Source organism: Miniopterus schreibersii (assembly GCF_964146895.1).
Source record: "Miniopterus schreibersii genome assembly, chromosome: 17".
Taxonomy (NCBI): Eukaryota; Metazoa; Chordata; class Mammalia; order Chiroptera; family Miniopteridae; genus Miniopterus; species Miniopterus schreibersii.
The window spans coordinates 8961935-8986704 of NC_138117.1; the positions used below are offsets into that span (position 1 = coordinate 8961935).

General features: G+C 38.8%; 1 protein-coding gene across 11 annotated transcripts in view; it reads left to right on the forward strand.

The window, feature by feature from the left end:
• The window catches only part of OXR1 (oxidation resistance 1), a 185102-nt gene that overhangs the window by 86172 nt on the left and 74160 nt on the right, over window positions 1-24770 (forward strand). For 2 of the 11 annotated variants that reach the window (XM_081117062.1, XM_081117065.1), the window contains exon 1: window positions 14114-14377. The exons of the other annotated variants lie outside the window; for them this stretch is intronic. The gene's annotated coding sequence lies outside the window, so the exon portion shown is untranslated. Of the gene's footprint in view, window positions 1-14113; window positions 14378-24770 lie in introns of those variants that run through there. 11 annotated transcript variants of the gene reach the window in all.

Sequence of the window (24770 nt, forward strand, 5' to 3'; positions counted from 1 at the left end):
GGCGGGGCCTGAGAGGTACTTGATGGGATTTTTATTTTATATTTTTGTATTAATTCCAGTAAAACCTACTGTAAAACATAGGTCTAGGAAAACCCTCGGGCAGAAACCCCTTTTCAACTCTAGAATAAATATGAAACCTTTATTTCTTTCTAGAAAAATTAAATAATTTTTACTATGCAGTAGCAGTTATACTCGGAAGGAAAACGCTCAGTTGATACCTGCATAGATTGGCAGTACCCTACATAATAAGCTTGCCAACTCTAACTTTACAGGGCGAGTACTATATTTAATACATTTGCCTTACCCTGTTTTGCCCTAATTCTGGGATTGTTCTCTGTGAAAAGTCATCAACCCAGAACCAAGACACACAGCTTAATCGTGGCCGTGGTAAATGGATTAAGAAATGTCAATAACCCTGAGGTTTTCCTGAGCGACCCGTGCTGGTGCGCTGTTTGAGTTGCGCCCTAATCGTCTTACAACTTATTAAAAATAAATTATACCTGTCAATTTACTTAGTGATTTCTGAATTGCCTAATTAAACCTATACTGGTTATAATTGTGAATAATTAAAATGGACATTGTTTCATGGCTGAGAAGTAATCACAGTCCTCTTTGAAATTTGCTAAGTCCCTGTTAGAATAAGTCCTTTAGCCCGGCTGGCGTGGCTCAGTGGCTGAGTGTTGACCCATGAACCAGGCCACAGTTCAATTCCCGGTCAGGGCACAGACCCGGGTTGCGGGCTCAATTCCCAGTAGGGCGCGTGCAAGAGGCAGCTGATCAATGATTCTCTCATCATTGATGTTTCTATCTCTCTTTTCCTCTCTCTGGAATCAATAAAAACAGATTTTTAAAAATACTTAAAAACAAAAATAAGTCCTTTAGCTGTGCCAGTGATCAAAACTTGCCTTTCCACCCTCAGCACATTTAGGAATGTTCCTTTTCACTGAACCCTGGCTTGGAGAAGTTAAGAGTATTATTTTTTATTAATTTTTTTCAATTACAATTGACATTCAATACTATATTAGTTTCTGGTGTACAACATAGTGGTTAGACATTTATATAACTTAGGAAGTGATGCCCCCGATAAGTCTAGCACCCACCTGGCAACATACATACTTATTATAATATTATTGACTATATTCCCTATACTGTGACTATTTTGTAACTGCCAATTTGTACTTCTTAATCCCTTCACCAAAAGAAAAGATTATTTTTGAAAGACCTACTTTATTTTAAACATTTAATAATAGGATAAATGGCAGTTTGAACAGTGAGATAATACGTCCAAATTTCCCCAGTATTTTCATTTTTTAAAGGGTATGAATTTGAAGAGCTTCTAGGATCTTGCACACACTTAGAAATAAAACTTCGTGTCTCCTGACTTTTTTAAAGTAGGCTTTTCTTCCCAATTCATACTGAAGATATTTCTTCACAAATTAAAAAAAATTATACCTGTCAATTTTACTTGTCAAAAAGCCTTCAGGGTGTATGCTCCTCAATGAAATGTGGACCATGTTCACACTCTCACCAAAAGATCACTGAGAAGAAAGTAAAAATAGTTACAAGCCAGGCACAGTTGGGAGGAATGCTGCTATTGCTGTTTGTAGCCAACAGTGAATTACTTTAAGTAACTCAGTTATAAGTGTTTCGGTGTCCCGTTTAATTCATTTTTTTTTTTCTTTTTGCTCTACCTGTGTCCCTGGAGCCATGTAAGAATAAGGAATCATGATGAATATTTAATACAGAGATTCTCTGTGTACTTTGAATTCTCATGCGCAAACACATGGAGCTAGAGTGGAACTAAATAACTGAGACCAACATCAGTGCTCTTCTGTAGACACAACTCAGTCCTGCTCCACTGGGAGCCATCTCCGTGCCTCTTGCAGACCCTGAGAGTGTCCAGTTTATGAGCATCTGATGCTTCATTAGGAGCTCAGCAGACGGTGCCCCTCCAGAGGCAGCACTGGCCCCTCCTTGAAATGCAGCCCTTTTCCTCCCCCTCCCATTGCTGAGCTTCAGTGATTGATGGCGGACAAATCCACGGGGAGAAAGAGCCTGGCAGGTCCCCACTTGGTGAGCACTGGGAGAGGGAGGACCATGAGGTCCCCACCTTGTTGTTCTCACCTGTAGTCCTTCCAAGGCAGTACTTTCATGGTGTCGAATTGTTTCCTCCGGGAATGTCTCCTGCATGTGGTAAGAAGTACAGGTACAACTACGCGTCCCTGAGTTGTCACTCTGAAACAGCTGCACGCCTGATCAGGGACCTTTACTAAGGATGAGCAGGACTCCTCTGTCCTTATTAAGATGCGTTTGTTCTTACCATTGACGTTCAAAGTGAAAAGTATGTGAAAGTAAGTTTGGCACCTTATTTGAGGGCACTCAAGTCTTCCGTATCCGGTAGAAATAACTGCCCTGTCTCTTTCCTTTGGAAAACAGCCAGCACCGTGCTGGTAAGGATGGACTAATGAGATCCTTGTCAGAAAGTGGTCTTCGCTGATACTTTTCCACTCCTCATGTAAGAAAAATGAATTCTGCCTATACCAGCTGTGTGTTAAACTGATACGTTATGTCTAGATTCATTCCTATATCTGTTAAGCCAAAACAGTTGGCCAACATGTATTTTTAATGTCCCCATGACTTGAGAAAATAATTTATACATATAAATGCATAATAGATCAAGAATGGATATATCCATATATCTTTACATATCTAATAATGATATGATGTCAGTTAAATAAACTCTGAGAACTAAAGATACTTAGTAAGTTCCCTTTTCCAGAACAATCGCTTATCGCATGATGTCTAGAACTGGAATCTTGCCACAGAGTAGCTGTTGCCCTGAAAAAATTAATTGCTCTCATAAAAATGAGTTTTCACTTCAAGAGTGCATTTCACTTGAGCAGCTTTTTGATGGGAGCAAGTGTAACATGAATGCATTTGTTCACATTGTGCCTAAAATGAATACGCTCATTATAATTAATGAGTCGTAGGCTCCGTTTTCTCAACTAATGGTAAGGAGGCTGTTTTCCAAGGTTTCAATGAAGTGGGAACTGAGGACTTTCTAGCCTCTGCTTATGACCAGCTTAATAAAACACCTTAGGACAAATTCTGACCTTAACTACAGGCTCATGTTTTGAAATAAAAGCTTTGCTACAGAGTTAGAGTTGACTGTGGAGTATTGATCAGGTTGAGGATCAGTGGGATTGACAGCATGCTATGGACAAATAATATATTTGAATGTTACATTTGCTCACCTAACAGGATACTAACTGGAGACTTACATAGTACAATTTTCTCCTTTACTTAAGGCAGTTCTAAATTATTATTTATTTTTGGCCCAAGTTCTACAAGTTCTCATCGTACAAATATGGTTCATGTATTGATTTAAAAAAATATATAACAACATATATCTCAATATGCTATTCCTAAGACTGGATTATTACCCCACTGAATGGAAAACATTTTTCTATGATCTTGGAACTCCCTCGGACTAGGGTTTGCTCAACCTGCTATGTTGGAAAAGTATCTGAAGAGTCCTGCAGGAAGAAGGTGAAGTTGGCCGTAGTATGAAGCTGTCTACACAGCTATTATAAGCGCACTTTGCCTCTGAGGAAAACTTGCAGTGTCCGCTTGGAAAGTTAGTTCCATTCAGCTGTAGTGTTAACAAAGAACAAACGCAGCAGTGGGAATGGCTAGAGAGTGTAAGGAGAAAACATGTTTTGGGCATGTTAGCAGATGCAGCAGGGGGAAATCCCCAAAGATACCAGCTCTCTTAGCCTTGCAGCAAAGTGCACCAGCAGGACCTGAGAACTCGACAAAACAAAGCAGGGGGCACGGCCCCTACCTAGGCCCCCAGGGCCATCTTGGTAGCAGAACTGTAAAGCAGAGAGGAGGAGACGCAGGCTGGGGGAGCCAGAAGCAGCGGGTTGGACACTCACATTCCGGGCCTTTGTTCCTTGACTGTGGGCACAGTTGGAAAGGTTAGTGACCAACGAGGAAGCATCACAAACCTGTTTTGCTTTGTGCTTTCATGTAAGTCTGGATTTCGGCAATTTCAAGCAGAAAGACAAACCGGGGCCCTGTGGTGTTGAAGAACACAAAGGTATATGTTTAACACCCTGCTACCGTCTCCACATCGGAGACTGTGGGGTCCAGAGACGGGCAGAGGCATTGAAAGCAGATGACGGAACCTGTGTTCAAATCCTGCCTCTGCCTTTATCATCTGTGTGAGCCGAGAGGGGTACTTGTTATCTCCCCTCATTTACTGCAGCTGCGAAACCGAGTAATAGAAGCCCCTAATTCATAGATTCTTAGAGTTAAAGGAGATCTCATAGAAACAGCTGAGCAGAGGAAGATGTCAGCAGTCCTTGAAAAATGAAAGACACAAAGGAATTGAAAACAGACCTCAACAAAGGCTGCACAGAAGCCCTGGTGCTGCAGGGAGGACCGCCCGAGGCCACCCGTCTTACGTAACCTGCCCTCCTGGTTATGCAAGCTGTGCCCAGCCGGCGTGTGGATGCTTCCCCTTCCCGCTCAGTGTTCTCTCTAGTTTCCTGTTTCCTAACAGCTAGTCTGGGCTTCCTTCCCTAGCTCCAGGCCACGGCTTCCTGTCCTCTCATCCGAAACCCAGCGATTCCCTTCGCTCATTAATTTTGTAACCTTGGAGCTGTTAAAGCGGCCTGAGCAAGTACCCGCCTGCAGTTCCCTTTTATTCCTCAGCTCTTGACATGAATCTAATTCTTTCCTTTTCTTATCACGCATCCACGTAAACTTAAACTCCGTGCTCTTTTAGAGTCTGCTCTCGTTGTAGCTAATGAAACATTTGCTACATTGAGCCCTTCTGGTGAATTCAGACTTTTTTCTTTCTTTTTCTAATGAAAGAGAGAGAATCCATTGCCTGAAACGCTGATCAGTAGGATTTAAAGACACCTTCCCCTTTGTGGTGCTTAAAACCATTTTAATTTCATGCTGTCTTTAGTAAGGTAACTGAAGCATGAGAAATAATTCCATACATTGCTGTATGTTAGTGCTCAGTTTAAATGAAATTTTAATTAAATAAGCATACGGTTAAAGGTTTTGTTACCCAGAGAGGCTATAGTCCTGGCCTAGTTTGTCCTATATATGACCATGATTGGCAGCCAACTCAGATAATTAACATTCCTGGACATGTTTATCTGACCAAAGAGTTAGCAGAAAGCAGTTCTGGGTCCTAGGTAGATACTCAACCGCTGAGCCACACCCGGCCGGGCCAGATTAGATGTTTTAACTTTGAAGAAGTCGTTTTACCTCTCTGAATGTTCATTCCCTCATGTGCAGGGTGAGAATAACTATCACTTCATAGAGTTACCATGAGAATTACTTGAGAGATGTGCCCCTAATTCTATGACATATGCTTGGGGAAAACCTCCTTGAACAGACCACCACTGAGCAGGGGTGTTGGCCTGAATGGCTCGGGCTCCAGGTCCCGTTCAAGTCACTGCTGCTCCAGTAATAATACAGGATGAGACAAAAGCAACTCGCAGTGTTAAAAGTCAACAAATCAAGAGGATAGGGCATGCCGGATGAAAGAGTCCCTAGCGGTCAAAGCTGGAACAACTTGAATAATGAAATACACAGGGAGGTGATGGATTACAGACCAAAGTATAAAATAAATATGCATGAGTCCGTGCTGCAAAGTAAAGTCACTGGCCATGACAAGTTCAGCTCCCTCTCTGATCAAACCTTTGTCCTCCAGCCCATCTCACTTTTTTCGCTCTGCTACAGCTTGATTTAACTTATATATATATTACCTGCTACAAGATTATTTTGTTTTCACAACTCTCTGTCTCCTTGGATACAGGGACAAGAGGCAGGAGGGAACTTTGTCGTTTGTAACGGTTTGCTGTGCATATAGAGATATCTGTGATGTTGAATTTATTTAGATTCAAGACAGGTAGACCCAGCACTTCAGGTATGTTCCTCAGGTTTTAAAAGATTGCTCCTGGGCTCGCCAGATACTATGCAGATGCTTTATACAGATGCTGCCTCACACAGGAGAGATGCTGAGTTTGATGCCACAGCTTTCATTTTGTGCTTACCTCAGTGAGGGATGAGTTCAGATCCATGTTTTAGTCTCATTTGTTTGCATTGGTTTCTGAAGAGCAGCCTGCTAGAAATATCCCCAAATAGGGAGTTACTTCCCTGGAGCTGGCCTGCCCAAATTCATTTTAATACCAAATACAAGTGCAATTAAAACAGGAAACATTGGGAGGCTCATGTTGGTCTGTCAAAACAGTAAATATATTGCATAATTTGAAAGCCATGTCTATTAGGCATTCCTCCACAATGCACAGCATTCGAGAAGAGTTGATAAAGTTAACGAAAACTAAATAATTTTAAAAATAATTTCTATGGTTCTCCATTCCAGCTTGTTAATAAATACAGAATATCTTCAATTAAAATGCAAATGGGATTCATTGCATGAGATCATTTATCTGGACGACGTGTGATCATTGAGTAATTTGCTTGTAGCCACTGAACAGTGGCCAAAAAAATAGAATTATTGCTTAATGATTCAGATTATGATATTTTATGATCATTTCTCCCTAGTGCTGGTGGATCATGACCTGGGACAAGTTTCTTAGCTCCCTAGAGTCATTGTGTCCCCATCTGTGATATGAGGAAATTGAAACACCTGACCTACAAAATCCTTTCCTGATCTAAAATTCTGTGACTTTTTAGGTCATTGACTTTATTATATCTTGTTTTCTTCTGCCCTGCCAAGCAAGTTAATGAAAGAAGGACTGATTTCGGACCCAGATATGAACTCAAATCTTGTTTCCTCACTTCCTGGCTGTGTGAACATGGACGAGATACCTTATCTGAGATCCTTCCCGTGTGCCACGTGGAGGGCGCCCGCCTCGTGGACTTGGGATAGATAAGGAAGTACTTGAAATGCCAAGTGCACAACCCTTCCTTTATAGCTCACGACGTCCTCAATAAGTTGTATTCCTTTTTTTATTGTGCATCATTTTAGAAATCTGAAAGCTGCCTTTTCAATGAAATCTTCTGGCCTCCAGCCTCTGGTCCCTACAGAAAAAGTTATCATCCTGGATGGATGATAAAATAGAGAACCACAGCAGATAAGACCTAAAAGGTCACATCGTTTCCTCCTGGGTTGTTTTGCTTCCCATATGATAGAAAAACCTTTTCTCATTGTTACTTCTCCATTTTTTTGTTTTGTTATTACTGGCTGTTGCATATCCCAGTTGTTTTAATTAAAAATAACATGATGATCTGCCCATTATGCAAAATACTAGGAAATGTAAACAAATAGAAGAAATAAAGCATAAACACACTCTTTAGAGAGAACCGCTTTATATGATTTCCCAGATTATCTAACTACGTGTAAACCACGTAGACACATTCACAAAAAGGGCTGATACTATATGGTTCTAGTGCAGTGCACCAGAGCATGTGCACTGCAAAGGTGGGGAGATGCATTCATTTGTTCAGTGCCGTTTCCCAGCATCTAGAACGTGCCAGTCACAGAGCACATACTCAATACTCTTTTAGCCTAGTAAGGTCTATATATTTTTTGTGTCAATAAATATGATTCTGCAGCATCATTTCCAGTGACTACCTAGTATTCTGTGGCGTATCACAACTTCCTCAATTGATGCTCTATTATTGGATTTGCCATTTTGGGACTCTGTTCAATTTTTGTTGTTAATCTTCACCCAAGGATATTTTTTCCATTGATTTTCAGAGAGAGTGGAAAGAAGGAAGGGAAAGGGGGGAGAGAGAGAGAGAAACATTGATGTGAGAGATACACATTGATTGGTTGCCTCCCGCACACACCCCGGTCAGGGCCGAATAACAAACCTGCAACCCAGGTATGTGCCCTTGACCAGAAATCGAACCCACAACCCTTTGGTGTGTGGGCCGACACTCTAACCACAGAGCCACACTGTCCAGGGCTAGACTCTGTTCATTTTTGCCTATAATAGCATTTTAATCAACAATCATGCAAATAAACCTATGGCTTTCTTCTTCTTTATGACTTTGTTAGTATAAATTCTTAAAAATGGAATTGCCAAGTTCAAGCAATGTACTCACTATTTCAGAGAATTATTACGTAATCCCAGTGGCTCTTCAAAAGATTGTCGATTCACAATCCAGTCAACAGAGATTGGCCATTTCCCTGCACACTCATAGATATTAGGTACTTATGTTGAAAAAAAATCGCTAAATCCAGTTTTAACAGCAGGTGATCATTGCATTTTAATTGTTGAGAATATCCATTCTGCACGCTGCATTGCTAGCCTGGGACACCTTTCTAAAACCTTTTTCTGAGATACAAGACCTGTTACCCAGCAAGAATAAAATCTTGCTAAAATAGCATAAAGAGAGTTCCATTGTTTGTTTCATTAACTTGGTTGCTTTAGAAAGATGACAGGAAAGTTCCTTTAAATATTCTGTTGACATTCACATAGATACTGCTCACTTTGACATTCTATTCCACATAAAAATCATTTTCGGGCCATCATATTTCACATCTGGATAGTTTGACAGTGCCTATTTACATTAATCTCAAACTGTTATGAAGCCCAGAAACACTGTAAAACCGTGTGAAGTATTCGTAGCCTGTTCGATGTTCTTTCTCCCCATATGGTAATAAATATGAAATGTGTTGGGGGGGGCTGTTTTTCCAAGGTAAACAGATTATTATTTATATCTCTAGGTGCAAATGCTTGGAAATAACCGGAGCACGTTGCAGCTGAGTGTGGCCTTATGTAATTTTCACAGCTCCAGCGTTCTTGCCCGTGTGCTGTCACCGTGTGGCTTTGAGCCTTTGATCTGAGTTTGACCCCCAGCCATGATTCTTGCTCACATTTTATTATCCACTGTTAAATGAACAACACATCTAATGATAGCCAGTTGTGTTTCCTTGTTCTCTAACTTTGACATTCAGGAAAATCATTAACGCGGCTTCCACTGTGTCTGCATCTCCAGACTTGAGATTTTTTTCTCCCTTTGAAGATACATTTAGAATACATAGTCCTGGGAGTCCAAGGCCAATGGCTTTGTACTTTCTGTATCGCATAGAACTCAAGTTGACGTGATCAATTAATGGTTACCAAGAGCTTTAGACATGATTTTGCTATTTAAAAAGTACCTCAGAGAGGGACAGTTACCAACAATGAGCAATTAGGAAAGAAGCTGGGTGACAATGTGAAGATTTAGAGAGAGAAGGGGAGTGAGAATTTAAAAAGAAGAGTTAGACAGGTTGTTGAGAGAACACATGGAAAATTTGAACTTCAGTGCTTTCTAGAAAGAGATGCTCTAAGAGTAGACAAAGAGCCTGGCCTCCACCTGCAGGATGAGGTTATTATGGAACAGAAAGCTGTCAAGAAATCAAAGGAGAAATTACACTAGGAAAGTAGAAGAATGGCCCAGAATCATGCTTTAACAATAGAGACAGATTTGAACTGTGGGACTCAGGCTAGCTTAGAGAGATGGGGAAGAAATCTGAAAATAGCCCTTTAATAAAGGATCATTTGCAACATGGATGCCTACTGAGGATAAAAATGAGAGGACAATAGTTACTAGTGTCATACTGTTCAAATGAGCACATTCATGTTTTTCTCATTTTTAAGAGCCAGTATTACCTGCCTTATTTCAGGGACATTGACGTTATCTCCAAATGGTCCCCCAAACTCTGTTTTTCCAAAGCAAAATTTTAATTCTTAAAATGTTAGACACATTTGTAGAGGCAGACAGTGTTTAATGGTTCAACAACTCCCATATTAAATGATATTTCATTGACCTGTTTTTATTTGTTTGGAATTTTTTACTCACCTAAAGCAGTCTGGTTTAATGGAAAGAGACTGAGCTTTAGAGATTCAAGTCCCAGCAGCTGAAATAACTGCTGTGTGACCTGGAAAATCTTACCTTCTCTGAACCGCATATTCTGTGTCTATTATTGGAGAACCCTGTCTTCTCAGTTTTGAATTAAATAAGACTGTGTACATTAAATACCTGACTCAACATAGGCAGAGAATTCGTGTAGCTCTCTTTCCCATCACTTCCCCTTGCAATGTGAGGAGGGTCTTCAGGAGTTTATCAAAATAAACATAATGTAAAATCATGTAATTGAGTTTAAAAATGAAGCACCACCATTAGGAGAGGGGATCAGCATGATCAGAAATGTAAAGTTAAATTAGTGGTGGAGTTAAGCCTTTAATTTGTCTCAAGTTCTTGCTTTTGGTTTCAAGCAATAGCAAACCTATCTGAAATAGATTTAAACAATGAAAGAAATTCATAGGTGCATGTGACTGGAATCCAGAGGAAGCAGATTTGAGAGCGGACTCAATCTATTTACTGAAATGATGTGGGAAGGACCGATTTTCATGCTCCCTCTTTTTACTGACTTTGCTTCTTTTGTGTTGACTTCATTCTGTGCCAAGTTCCTACCTCATGGCCTTTGTTCACATTCAGGTTTCTTCATAATCAAGATGCCTGATCTATGGCAGCTACTGTGAATGTTTGAGAGCCTGAATTTCGTGCGCATTCAGCAAAGAGGAGTACAGGGTTTTTCACTCTCAAACAAACATCCTAAGCTTTGTTCTAAATAAATCAACTTAGAGCACTTACCTACCCATATCTTAATACATGTGGCTGGATATGGGGTTATAGCAATTAACTTAGGCATGAGCCATGGATTCTACTTTTGATTTGGAGGTGAAGCCAGTTACCCTTAAAGTACATGGGCTGCACTGGCGAGGGGTGGGACCAGTACAAGAATTGGTGCGCTGTTACCAAGAGAAAGAAAAATATATGCTGGGAGGCAGATATCCACCACAGTAGCTACAGCTAAATGGGCAGCATTGGGTTTCATATGTGTGTGAAACACATATACTTCCAGAAATTATATTCAAGGAAGAGTTTATTGAATGTAGCATTGCCTAAAAAAAGAAAGAAGCTGTTTAACATAGATAATATATTCAGTAATAATTCTGCTAGATTAGGTCAGAAACACCAGTCAAATACTAAATTTTTACATCCCTATTTTGTTTTCTGATGTTTTAAAGGGAGACATGATTTGGAGAATCTAAACTAGATTGCTAATATATCCATAAGCCTTTGCAATTAGGCCATTTCAAATGCTCGAGCAGTGCTCTATTACTGTCAGTTCATGATTTCGTTTTCTAAGAAGGGACTATAGTAGAGCATTCTAAGAGAGGGAAGGCAAGGTTTCTTTATGCTTAAGGTGTGAAATCTGAAGTGCTCTATTGTGAGCATTTGAGACCCTGACTCTCATTTCATCCCTGCTGTGGAAAATCATGCGACCTATCAGTGCTCCCAACATTATCCCAATAAATGCTTTGAACCTTCTCAAGCAACTGAGTCGGAGACATCTGACATACAATGAGTGATTTTCAATTTTTAGAAAAAGACACTCATTTTTAGAATTTTAGATGACTTCTGGGACATCTGGCTTCAAGTAGCATGGCACTGTGCACTCTCAAATAGCTATATTAATTGCGCTATAGAATAGCTTATTTGAGGTTATCTAAATAACACTCTCACGGACAGATATAAGATTCTTGTACATGAAAATTATGTTTCTACTGCAGTTACCATGGGTTACAGAATCCAGCATTTAAAATAATTATAGCATGTACTATTTGTTTCTGATTTTTAAAAATACACATTTTTGAACATCTGGAAAATACAGAAAAATATAAATTATGGTAACAATCAACCATAATTCCATTAGCCAGAGATAACATTGTGAAGTTAGATGCACTTCTTTCATGGCCTTTCTTCATGAGACTTTTATTTTTACATAATTGAACACAGTTTTGCATTTTTTAACCTGGTAGTATACATTTTTCTCACATCTTTGAAATGTGATTCTAAATATCATTTTAATGTTTGTATTAACTCAACCTGTAGATGTACCGAAATTTATTCAACATGTTAACTAATATCGGATGCTTAGAGTGTCCGGTCTTTGTTGGTATTAATGATGCTACTATAAGCATCTTTGTACATAGACTTTTGCCTGCTTTTTGAATTATTAAATATAGTCTTAAAAATTAAGTTGAATCAAAGAGAAGAACATTTTAAAAGCTCTAGACCTCTATTATAAAATTACTTTTCACAAAGGGTTGTGAAAATTTCTCCAATGAGTTGTACTAGTCTCTTTGACATCACCCTCACTAGCATTATTATAATTAAATTTGTCTCACTTGATTATGTGAAAGAAAGCAACCCAGGCCCTTGGTGACTGATGAGCCTGACTATAGCTTTACATGCACAAGCAGTGTTTCCACATCTACATGAAATTCTATTATTTTGATCATTTACTTGTCCCTTGTTTTAATGCAGATATAAACTGTCATATGCCCAACTGTGTTAGTCACTAAAGCAAGTACAAAGTGAAGGTATATCTCGTTCAATGACATCTATACTTAGTGACACCAACCAACTTGATTCAGCCAAGAATCTTGGGGAATTTTTTTTTTTTCTCAAGATTGAGTATTAAGTTGCTAAAATAAATGTTATCTCATTTATGTGCCAAAGCTCATGCAATTTTTTCAGACAGGCGACTTCAGATTCTCGCTTCAAAGCACATTAACTGAATTTAGATAAAATCCTAACACATTTGACTATATGATTTCTAGGTCCATAGCAGATTAAAAACAGCAAATCAGAAAAGAGCAGCAGACGTATATTAACAACAAATCTAGTAGCTGAGAAATCGACAAAAATGAGAGAGATTTTGTGTTGTTCATAATATACACATACACATACCAACAACCTGAAATTCTGTTTTTAAAAATTGTAACATTTTTATAATAATGCTGTTTATTAAATTATAGCTCATCTACTCACATATTAAGAAGTCCTTATATATTATTTCTACAAGGAGTTTAATATCACAGAAAAATGCCATTTATAATAAGAAAAAAGCTGGATATGGCTTTGAATATAGAAATTGATCACAAGTATGATTTCTAAAATTGAAAGGAGACATCTTAGAAAAAATGCACTAAAATATATATTAACTATGATTCATTTATAGTGCTAAGATATTTTCTCTATTTTTTGTATCTTCTAAGTTTTCTAAAATATATATGTATTACTCTAATAAATAGAATTAAAATTATGTTATTTTAATAACATTCTGGAAATTTTAAGAATAGAAATTATTATTATTCTTGTACATATTATTAACATGTGGAATTACAATAATTTGTGCTTATAATGGTAGCCAGATTAACAGGAAAAGATCAAATTTGGTTCCATAGATTCTTTGCAGAAGACCTGGCAGAATTATAATCTGGTTTCAAAGATTTTTATCCAGAGTAAAAATAAACATGCAGTATTTATGAAATATAAAGTGGAAACTAGCAGAGAGATGCAAAACACATAATTAGGAGTGATTTTTTAAAGTCAGTATTTAGGCAGTAGCCTATTGGGATGTCTCCTGGATGCTATTTAAATTATTTGTTCTGTAAAGTAATGATCCTAATGATTTATTTTACATTATGACATTAAAAAGACATTCTTAAATTAGGTAAGTCAAGCCTAATTATATATTTGGACAGAGTGCTCATGCTCTGTAAATAATATTGAAGACATTTTGCAAATTAAAATTACACTTCAGGCCAGTAGAACTTTATTTAAACCAAAAGGTATTTAATTTTTTTTATATATGTACTCATTTTACATGCAGGAGTGGAATATTTATGTAAATTGTTTTTGTGTCACTTCTTCAATGTAAATGATTATTTCTTTCTATTTTGTGAGAGTAGCTTTTAACTACTTAGAAGAATTCATAGGATTTTCCAGAAGATCATCAAATGTATGAAGTATGCCCTTTAATTTTAGCTTGACATTCATTATCTGCAGACTTTCTACACTAATCACATGAACGGTTCAATTATATGATTTCCCTTATTGCTGAAGCTAATGCTCTTGAAGATCAGTATGGAGCCAACATATTCAAATGTTCTCCAGCCCTCTAAATGAGTTTGATTCCAGAAACTCAGTATTTCCCAAACATTCCTTGAGTAAATGAATAACTTGCTCTTTCGAACCTGAAGCACAGACTCCTTTCTTCATTCTCGTGGCCACCACTGGTGGCCTTAGCCAGCTCTGAAACCTTCTTAAAATTAGTCAGAGGGAGACAAGTGGGAAGGCGTAGACTCCAACCTCAAGTCTGCTGAAGATGGAGAAAGAAATGGTGCTATTCGAAGGCAGTGCTTGGAGATTTAGATTGAGGATGGAAGCACAGCCACTGAAATGGGGGGGTGTCAGCTCGCCAGGCCGCTGCGGCAGGAGGCCGAGTGATAGCAACCATGCCCGGTGCCCACGAAGCCGAGAAGTAAGTTGCTGCAGTCATGCCTTTCTGTTTTTTTATTTCTCATGTTCTTGAAATGCCAACCATTTGTTAGGGAAAGCAGAGCCCTGCTATTGAAGCATGGAAATTAACTAAATGGTAGAATCTTATGCAAATGACAATAGATTTGGGTATTTCTGTAGTGGCCCTTGTATGGAATAAGTACCAGAAATTGCCAACCTTTGATTTTTAAGAGGACCAGATATGTTAGCTATCTGCAATATTTTGATTCTGGGGCATGAGTTGGGGGGAAAAAGCTTCCAAACTATTTCTAGAAACATTTTTCACTCTAGCATAAGGACAGATAAATAAAATGAAATTATAACACATTAAATGTCATATTTATTTACCATAAGACAATAATATTTATATTCTCAAAAGAATTACTGGTATAGAAAAAAATCAGAAAATTGAACATTTTCCAGGCAGTGGCTGATAAATTTTCTAATGCTATCAGATAATTTATAAAAATAACTGATAAGAAAGACATCAAGACAGAAAATGTATAAAAAAGAAATATCGGTCAAAACTCAGGGTGGCTCAGTTAGAGAAAAATAAACTTAATAAAGACTTATTAGGTACAACAAGGTTATATGAAAGTCTAAGAGTAAAAGTTAATAATAAGCCAAACACAAGGTACTTGTTCTGTGTGACAGCTAAAAATAGCAAACCTGGGGACAATGAAATTTTCTTTCCCATATTTAACCAATGTTATGTTTATCCAGCATACAGAATCCATGGACATATCTATCAAAACAGAAATGTCCCTGCCACTGTAGAACTTACTATACTTTCTGCTCAGTGATAAGTATTCAACAAGGGAGAATATGCTTATTTTTAAATAAAAATATAGATTTTTACAACACTTCAACTTAGCCTTTGCTAATCTTCAAGAGTTAAATTTCTTACTGTGTTTATAAGTAACATTTAATTTTAACAAAATTAAAAAGGAAATGGCACATTTATACAGAAAAAAATCTTATGAAGCAACAGCAGTGTTGTTATTTGCTATTTTTAGAATATAACTGCTAAAGCTTATTATTTGCACAGCAGGCTGATTTTATGAAGGAATCACGAAAATACAGAGACTTTGAATAAGTCTATGGAATTAGTTCAGGCTGGAGCAGGTCAAAATGGAAAGAGTTCAAGGTTGACTCTGGGGAGTGGAAAAAGGAAGAGATTGGAGGAAGTGCTGTATTTTACAAGAAACCTGGGAGAACTAATGATTGGCTTCTTTAGTCCATGTGGAACTTTGATAAAAATTAAAACTAAGCTTGTAAAGAAACAAACATAATCAAGTAATCATGTTGATTAGAAAATTCACATTGTCTATAAACCCAATTTGAACAATATTCATCTCTTCATCACCTCTGCATTTTATGTTTAGCATTACTCACTCAAACAATGAGAATATTATCATCATATCCAGGCTGCTACAGCAACTCTGGTCATTGATTTGGGTTGCGGATGGGGTTTCTTGGGCTTCGTAGTGCTGCTTCTAGGAAAATTCTGTCCAAGTACAGGTTAGCAAGCCAAGACCCTTCTTTTAAGAGGAATTTTTCAAGCCATCCCTCTTTCTTACAACCTAGGAAATCATATGTTCCCTCAGGCAACTGTTGTCCAAACTAATTTACTAAGTTCTATACCTATTATCCAGATTACAAGTTATCTTTTCTAATTGAATTTCTACTCTTTTGAAATTTTACATTATCTGATTACCCACCGTTCTATGTACTACAGTAATTTAGTTCCTCATGGAGCTTATATGTCAATAGAGAAAGGCCAATAATAATAATAGTAAAGAATGAATGAACACCATAAATGAGTTAATTATATAGTAAATTAAGTGATAAGTGCTAATGAGTAAAGAAAATGTCCAGGCAGGTAAAGGAGATCAGCAGTGCCAGAGGAGGGGTGTGTTGGGTTTTTCCTTTCATGGTAGTAATTGTAAACCTCACTGGTGAAGCGGCACAGATGAGCACAGATTTTTAGAGGGTGAGGGGCTAGCAATGCAGATACCTGGGGAAATAAAATCCCAGGAAGAAGGAAGGAAAGGCCCTGAGGCAGGAGCTTGCTTTATGTCTCAGGAGCATCCAAGTGAGTGTGATTGGAAAGAGGTGAACAAGGGCAGAAAAGATGGGGGATGAGTTTGGAGAAATAATGGGAGCCAGGTCACATGGTGTCATCTTAGAAGCTTTTATTCTGGATTACAGCACTGTAGCTCTTGCTCAGAGTGAATGGAGGAGTGATTAATGATTTTTTAGCAAAGTGACAAGATCGGACTTACATTTTACTGGGATGTGCAGAATAGACCGGGGACCAGCAAGGGTGGAAGCAGAGAGACCAGTTAGGAAGTTCTTGCTGTGGTGCAGGTGAGCAGTAACGGTGGTTCGGGCCAAGATGGTAGTGATGGGGTAGTGAGAAGTGGTCACATTCTGGATATATTTTAAATGTAGATCCAACGGGTTTTCCTGATGGGTAGGATGTGGGGTGTAAGAGAGTAAAGAGGAAGAAAAAACACAAAATAAGGTGTCAAGTATTCCTCTAAGGCTCTTGACCAGAGCAAATGAATCCAGGTTCTCTCATGTAAAGTGGGAAAGATGGGGGTGGAGCAGGCTTGCAGGGAATTTCGGAGTTTATTTCCGAACATGTTAAGTTTGAGATGTTAACTAGGCCTCCAGTGGAGATACAGAATAAACAAGTTGACCCTATGAATCTGGAATTTGGGGGAGAAATTGTTCTTGAAATATTAATTTGGCAGTTTATAATATATAAATGAAAACAAAACTATAGATGAGCTCACAAAAGAGCAAGCATCAACAGATGACCGGGGACTGAGGACCAGAGTCCCCAGAGTTGAGAAAAAGAAGGGCTGGCCAAAGAGGCAGAAGGAAGAAGCCGCGGAACAGGCGGAAACCAGGAGGCCGTGGTGCCCTGGAGGCCGGCGAAGGCAGCGTGTGGAGGAGGTGATCCCGTGGTGAAGGACTGCGACGGCCATCGGCGTCGTTGGGGTGGAGGCCGCCGATGACTTTGAGGGCCGTGCAGTGCTCTGCCTGCCGGCCCAACTGGAGAGGCTTTAAGAGACAGCATGGGGAGGGAAGAAGGAGAAACAGCAGATGTAGGAAATTTCAAGGAGTTCTTCTGCATCGAGGTGCAGACCAAGAAGAGCAATTTATGTGGAGTAAATTAGGCCAAGGGAGAGCTTTTTTTAAGATGGGAGAAACAACAGCCTATGTTTATGTGGATGAGAGCAACACAGTCGGGAAGGGGAAATTTGACGAGGGAGAGGAGAGTGGAGAGTCTCAGAGGGACTGTCCCTTCATAGGCAAGAGAGCAGGGGAGAGAAATGAGCGTCAAACAGGAGCAGGTGAGAAGGCTGGGGGGGGGGGAGAGGGCAGATGCTCATGGTGGGTCGGCATGGTGCTGAGAGTCTACTAAATGCTCCACTTTTTCACTAAATGAGGTAGCGAGATCATCAACCAAGAGTGCGCATGGAGGAAGGGCTCATTAGGAGAGAGGAACTCATGCGACACTGTCCTCTGAGAGAGAGAGAAAGTGCCTACCTAGGGAAACACAGTACGGAAGCCACTTGAAGGTCATGGTCAATGTCTCTGGAAAGCTTGCCTGTCGTGACTGTGTGGTTACATTTGAAAGTACCAAGGAGCTTTAATGGTGGTTGCTCAGTTAAGATGGACTTTGAATAAAGAACGTTCTCAAACAGTAGGCTAAATTTCCCCTGGAAGTCCAAGCAGGTCGGCGTGTAACCGCCAGTGAGTTTTGTTGGACGTGTGTTGCGCAGATGTGGCCACTGCTGCGCCCAGACGGACGCCACAGCCTGGCGCTTCCCCTCCCCCCCTTCTTGAAACCTCTCCGGTTTGCATGTTTGTCCTTTTGTGTCGGCATGTGTCTGGATGGAAATGTTAGTATTTAAACCATTATTTTTGATCTGGGGAAAGGAAAAACAAAACGTACTAGAATGCCTGAGAACAGAGAAGGGAAAGATACAGATTTAGACAAGAGATTACTCAGAATTTCAGGCCCGTGAAGGCAAAGCCAACTGAACGGTCTTCTGGATAGAAACAAAAAAAGAAAGCAGTATGGTGGTGGGAAATGTAATGTCTCAAAAGGACTCCAGACTGTCTTGAGTTACTTTGGGTGGGTCTGCTACATAGTGGGTTAACTCAGGACTGAACCTTTTGTTTACTTTTTCAAGCAAGGGGGAAAATACTCCTTGCTTCTTGGTTTTAATTTGTTTGCAAGAAAGTCACATAATCCCTCATTTACTTTTTAAACCAACCACTTCTTATGACACAGTAGTCAAAAGCTTTCTATCAGGGCTTGTACATCTGCATGATTTTAAGCAGATTACTTAATCTCTCTGGCATTTTGATAACTAACACATAGTAAACAGTGAACTGGAAATATCGCCACCACCACAATCCCTAAATTTGGTTCTTGTGTGTCCCGTGACTAACTGCTTCTCACGTGGAATTGAAATCAGAAGGCACAAATGAGTTTTCCTTGATCCTTGAATGAAAAACTCCATTTTTACAGAAATAAAAGACAGCTTACACATTCTTTCTCTGAGGAAATAGGGTTTTTTCCCCCTTATCTCACAGGATGTAATAACTTGATGGAATATTTAAATACAAGTTACTCAGTTCAAGGGAAATGAGAGGACACCTGGGCTTTAGAGCTACAGATGCATTTCTTGACACACTGCTGCCCCCTGCTGTCTGATACATAATTTTACTTTTTCACAAGTCATACCCTTATAGTCACAAAACTGTATCCAGTATTATAGGATCACACTAATGAGGAAACTGAGGTCCTGAAAGTGCCCAAAGTAACAAAAATGGTGGAAGATTCAGGATTAGACTACTGAAAAGTCACTTCTTCCCGCTTTGCCAGACTTCCTCTCCCATATTAAATTAAGAGTTAAATTATTTCTCAGGTGCCTACTATGGGCCTGGTACTGTTAGAAGCACTCAGGGTGAAGAATCTAAGGATTGATTAGTAGAGGCAACTTCATGATTCCCCCTTTACCTTACTCGAGGCTTTGGGGGATTGTGAAGAAATAACAACAATTAATACTTAACTGTAATTTTAAGAAAGAGAGCAGTTTATTTCCACCACCAGAGGTTGATGTTAGTGGGAGGGCAGTGGTATCTCTGGATTTACCTAATGGAAGTAGAAGGCAACAGCAATAATATAACTAAAACCAAGAATTATCAATCCACCCAACTGTAAACCTCTACTCTGCTAGACCTCAGGGTTCTGGTGTAAACCACTTCCACTGCAGGTGCTTCCTGGATTGTTGAGATGTGGTCAATTAAAGCCACTATTAGCAACTATTACAAAACCTCACATTCCAGCCTCCTGAAACAGTTGAAACACAACCTATGAAAAGAAAATTTCAGTTAACCACCTTGATTACTTGCTCTGTAACCAAAATGTACATGAGGATGGGTTCCGCTGGCTCAAAAAAAGTTGACCAATACCACGAAGCTTAAAAAGATTCAGGCCTGTTATTTGGTATTTAAATAACTGTTGCTCCAGGAAAAAATGTATGAGTGCAGATTTAATACCATTTTAAAGGTATTTAGGCCATTAAAGATTATAGGCAAGGTGGATCTTGAGCACAAGTAATAACAGCCACTACCCAAATAATGCCTTAAATTTTTGGTTAACAAGCCAAGTGATGTTTTCCCTTTCCTCAGTCAGAAGACGATGGACCGTTTCTGTGATAACAAGAAGCTAAGCTGTTTGTTCTGCAACTATTCAGTATCCTATTGGCTAAATGGCATGAGGACCTTAAAGGAATGAACATCATTTTTTAGTGATTAGGTTTTCAGGGATTCTTTGGTCATTCACAGGCTCACATCAATGAAACAAATATCAAGTACAGGTTTATTAATTTGAGAAATTTAGGGTGACATTTATTGTATTATACTAAAAAACAGTATTTTTGTTCATACAGAGAAGGGCAAAAATAGGCTTACAGTTTTCATATAGAAAATAACAATAATTAGTAATAATAATACAAGAATAAACTGTGTTTCGTGTACTCACAGCTGTAAACCTCCTTTTGCCCACCCCTGTATAATTCTCATTATTTAGAGTAAATCACCAGAATTGGAGTTACTAGATCTGAAAGGCATGAACATTCTTAAGATATTTTTTATTCAAATGTATTAAATCACCTTCTAGAAAGGAGGGCCAGTTTACATTCCCTTCAACAGTACATGAAAAAGCCGGCTGACCTCACTTTCACCACTGAGTATTATTACTTTAAAAGCATCCTTGCAAAAAAAATCTTAAAAAAAAGGCATCTTTGCCAATTTACGGGTGAAAAAAAAATCTCATTTCTCTATTAATTTATCATAGCCTCTATCTCAAAGGCATGCTTCAGTCTTTAGTTATGCTTTGTTCTCTCCTGCCTGGCCTGACCTCTCTCACTATATTGTAACTAGAGTCAGTCCTGTTGTTAGTAATTGCTGCAAGGAGAGAGAATGATGCCGCTAATTGAGCATCCTCTATGAGAACATGGGCATTTTCTCTGATATATTTTCCGAAATTATATCTAGAGTCAGAAAGCCATGGTGCTGTCATCATCCTCAAATTAGCTTTCCTCCAATAACATAGAGTGCCAAACACTTTTTATGTAGTTTGCCTATATAAAAGAAAGAACCAAAAAAGTCTTTAATAGTTTTCGTCTTTTTATGTTTTTAAAATGGTGTGTGGTAGATAATACTACCATCCTTCTGAGCTAAAATCTATCCATTAAAATGTCTACAGTATATCTTAAGAATCAGTCATTAAGTATGTGCCCAGCCTGTGAGGGTATGTATTATTTAATGATGGTTTCCTGTGGGTGATGGGCTAGATTGTTATTTTATTTTTATTACTCTTCTTTATTGCCCAGATGTTTACTATTGAACATGTAATTTTTCTCTAAAAATAAAGATTTGAAGCATCTGAAAATATCTTAGACAGAAATTCCTTGAAATGTCTTTAAAAATCAAGAATACACAGAAGGAACCTGAACACTTACAGGGATTAAATGGGAAAACTTTTGAAAAAGCAGGCTTGTATGGTGTACTGATTGTATGCACTAATACTTGACCTCAAAGCAACAATTAGGCTTTATAAAAACCTAACCCACTCTTTAAATGTGTGTGTGTATGTGTATGATAGTAATCTGCTTTATTGAAATGTTAACCTCATTTTTTTAAAAACCTTCACTTCCACATTTAGACTGGTGTTTGAGCAAGTATCTAGGTGCCATGGCTTAGCCATGTTGATGAATAAAACTGATTATCATAATATCCCATGTCATTCTGTGAGACCAGCATAACCCTCATACTGAAACCAGGCAAAAACAAAACAAGGAAACTACAGACCAACATCTTGTGTGACTATACACATAGAAATCCTCCACAAAATATTAGGAAACCTAATTCAAACATATTAAAAGATTATATAACAGGAGCAAGTGAGACTTATCTCAGGAATGCTAGGGTGCATCAACCTCAGAAAATTAATCAATGTAATATACAGATAAATAGATTGGAAGCGAAAAGCCACACGATCATCTCAACTGATACAGAACAGCCGCTTGACGAAATCCAATACCCTTTTTTGATAACACTCAGTAAAATAGGGATGGAAAGCAACTTCCTCAACATGCTAAAGGGCATATGTGCAAAAATCACAGCTAATGTAATACTCAATGGTGAAAGACTGAAACCTTTCCCATTAAAATCAGTAAGCAGTCAAGGATGCCCGTCATTGTCACTTTAAGATATTACTAGTATTTCTACCCATAGCAATTAGTCCAGAGAATGAAATAAAAGGCATCCAAGTTGGAAAATCTTTTTGCAGGTGACATGATTCTGATACATGGAGGATCCCAAAGAATCTGCAAAAAACCACTAGAGCTAATAAATGAATTTAGCAAAGGTGCAGAATATAAGATTAATGTGCAAAAATCAGTTGTGGGCCATAAATGCAACCACATATATCCTCTCATGGCAGAAGGGAGAGAATACTTGTAAGGCTTATTGCGTTCCACAGTCGTGGACTGCCATGTTTCTTGAAAAACGTAGGCCGTTAATAGCCAGGAGAACAGGAAAACATGGCTCTGTGAGAAGCAGGCAATTGCTGTTAGGGGACAGAGTGCAAAACTCGTTCCCCATGTTCATGCTTTACTACCATGAGCACAACATGTGTAAGTTTTTGGATGAGTCTGCATATTTATGTGAGTTTTACAAACAACTCTTCGATGTCACCATCTTTTCCCTTTCTGTCACATACAGTATTATTGAAATCCTCCAAATTGGATAGGATATTGGTTCTTAGCTTTTTGTAAAATTCTTTGGGTATTGCTCTTATGACTTGCATCATTAGAGACCATTGCTTTTGAGCTCATCCATCTGTTTACTGTGGACAGATGTAGAAGTTTATGCAGTAACAGATCTCAGTTGCTTTATTAAAGTGCTGGATTGCATGATTTCAAATGGGGGACAAAGAGGAGACAGGAAGAGTTTTACTGAATAAAACTGTTTACTGCCTTTTCAGCACACAGCTGATTAACAAATGGTTGTACAGCTGTTTGCAATAACACAAAAGACATGCCTTTCTTTTGATAAGTTACGTAAGTGTTCTTTTGTTTGTTAATATAGAGTTGTTTCCAACAAGTTAATGTAATATGCCTGAAGGTTATACCAAGAGGGAAGCTAGTTAAACTGCCTGTGTATGTGTACAAGCATGTGATTGTGTTTGCGTGGCCTGTGAACACGTATATGCATATGATTCACACATCTCTCTACACAAAGGATTTGAGATCACACAGGATGTCATTCTAGCTAAAAAGCCACATCACATTACAGTCACTTAACAGGTCAGAGCTACGTAATGCTCTCTTCAGCTTAGATTTCTTGAAACCTCACAACTTGAAGGAGGTGAGATCCTGGGACTTCTAATTTGCCTTGGGGAAGAATCCTTCCTTTGTGATGAACGGGTGCGAGGAAAAAGATTCCACTGGCAAAGGCAAGCTTTTAGAAGAGATTACTCTGTAATTCATCAAGATTTTTAGAAGTCTAATATTTTACACCCCAAAACTAAAATTTTTTAAAAGGAATTATCAGAATTAAAACTGTAGGAATTAAAACATAAGGATGGAGCGGGTCTGGCTTCTTGCATTGCTTGGTTTCTGTCTGAGGTCTATTTGTACAGGTCAGATATTCTTGCTTCTTCAACCAGAGTCCATCTAGGGCCTAATGGCCTGCTTTAGCTGAGCCAACCACATTGTGTAGGGGAGGAGCCAGCACAGAAATAGCTGGGACTTAATATTGTGAGCAAGGTCATTGCTAAAAGCCTCAAGAAACAACATAAACACTAAGCTTGATGGAATGGCACTTAGTTATTTGTGACCAGGCCTTTTTTACTTTCCTGGTTGAAAGCAACTGATACAAAATAACTAGTCATCCTAACAAGACCACAAGCATATTTTTTTTTTATTAGGTGTGATTATAATCCATTCTCCTTTCCTTATACTATGACATAGGTATCATTAGGTAAGTAGAACGAAGTTGAGGAAATTTCTAAGAAATAAAGATGATGAATGAAGGCACCTGTCAACAATATTCAGAAGAATTTGGAGGGGGAAGAAATAGTGGATAAGAGTATTTTTGTAAGTGGGGATAGTAATAGGTCCAGCAGGTATGGTATGCATTCACCAGGATATTTATCAGAGATGTATCAGTTTCCTGTTGCAGTTGTAACAAATTACCAAAAAAGTGAGTGGCTTGAAACAGCACAAATTTATTATCTTATAGGTCTGGTGGTTTAAAGTTTAAAGTGCATCTCACCTGGCTAACATCAATATGTGGATAAGGCTGCATCCTTTCTGGAGGCTCTAGGATAGGCTCTTTTTTTTTTTTCCCCCCTTTTCTAGCTTCTAGAGGTTTCCAGTTACAACCCTTGGCTTGTGGCCCCCGCCGTCTTCAAAGGCAGCAATGGCCGGTCAAGTCTCCCTGATATCCCATCACTCAGACACTGACTCTCCTGTCTCCCTCTTCCACTTATGAAAGGGGTGGGGAACCTTTTTTCTGCCAAGGGCCATTTGAATATTTATAACATCATTCATGGGCCATACAAAATTACCAACTTAAAAATTAGCTATGAAAAGAGCTCCTAGATATTGCATTTTGAGTCCCGCCTACAGCTGCCTTGGCAGGGCCAGAGCAACTGTGTACAGCCCGCGGGCCGGACGTTCCCCACCCCTGACTTACGAGGACCCCGTGACTTCCTTGGGCCCACGAGGATAATCTCCCATCTCAAGGCCAACTGATTCGCAACCTTAGCTCCCCTTCGC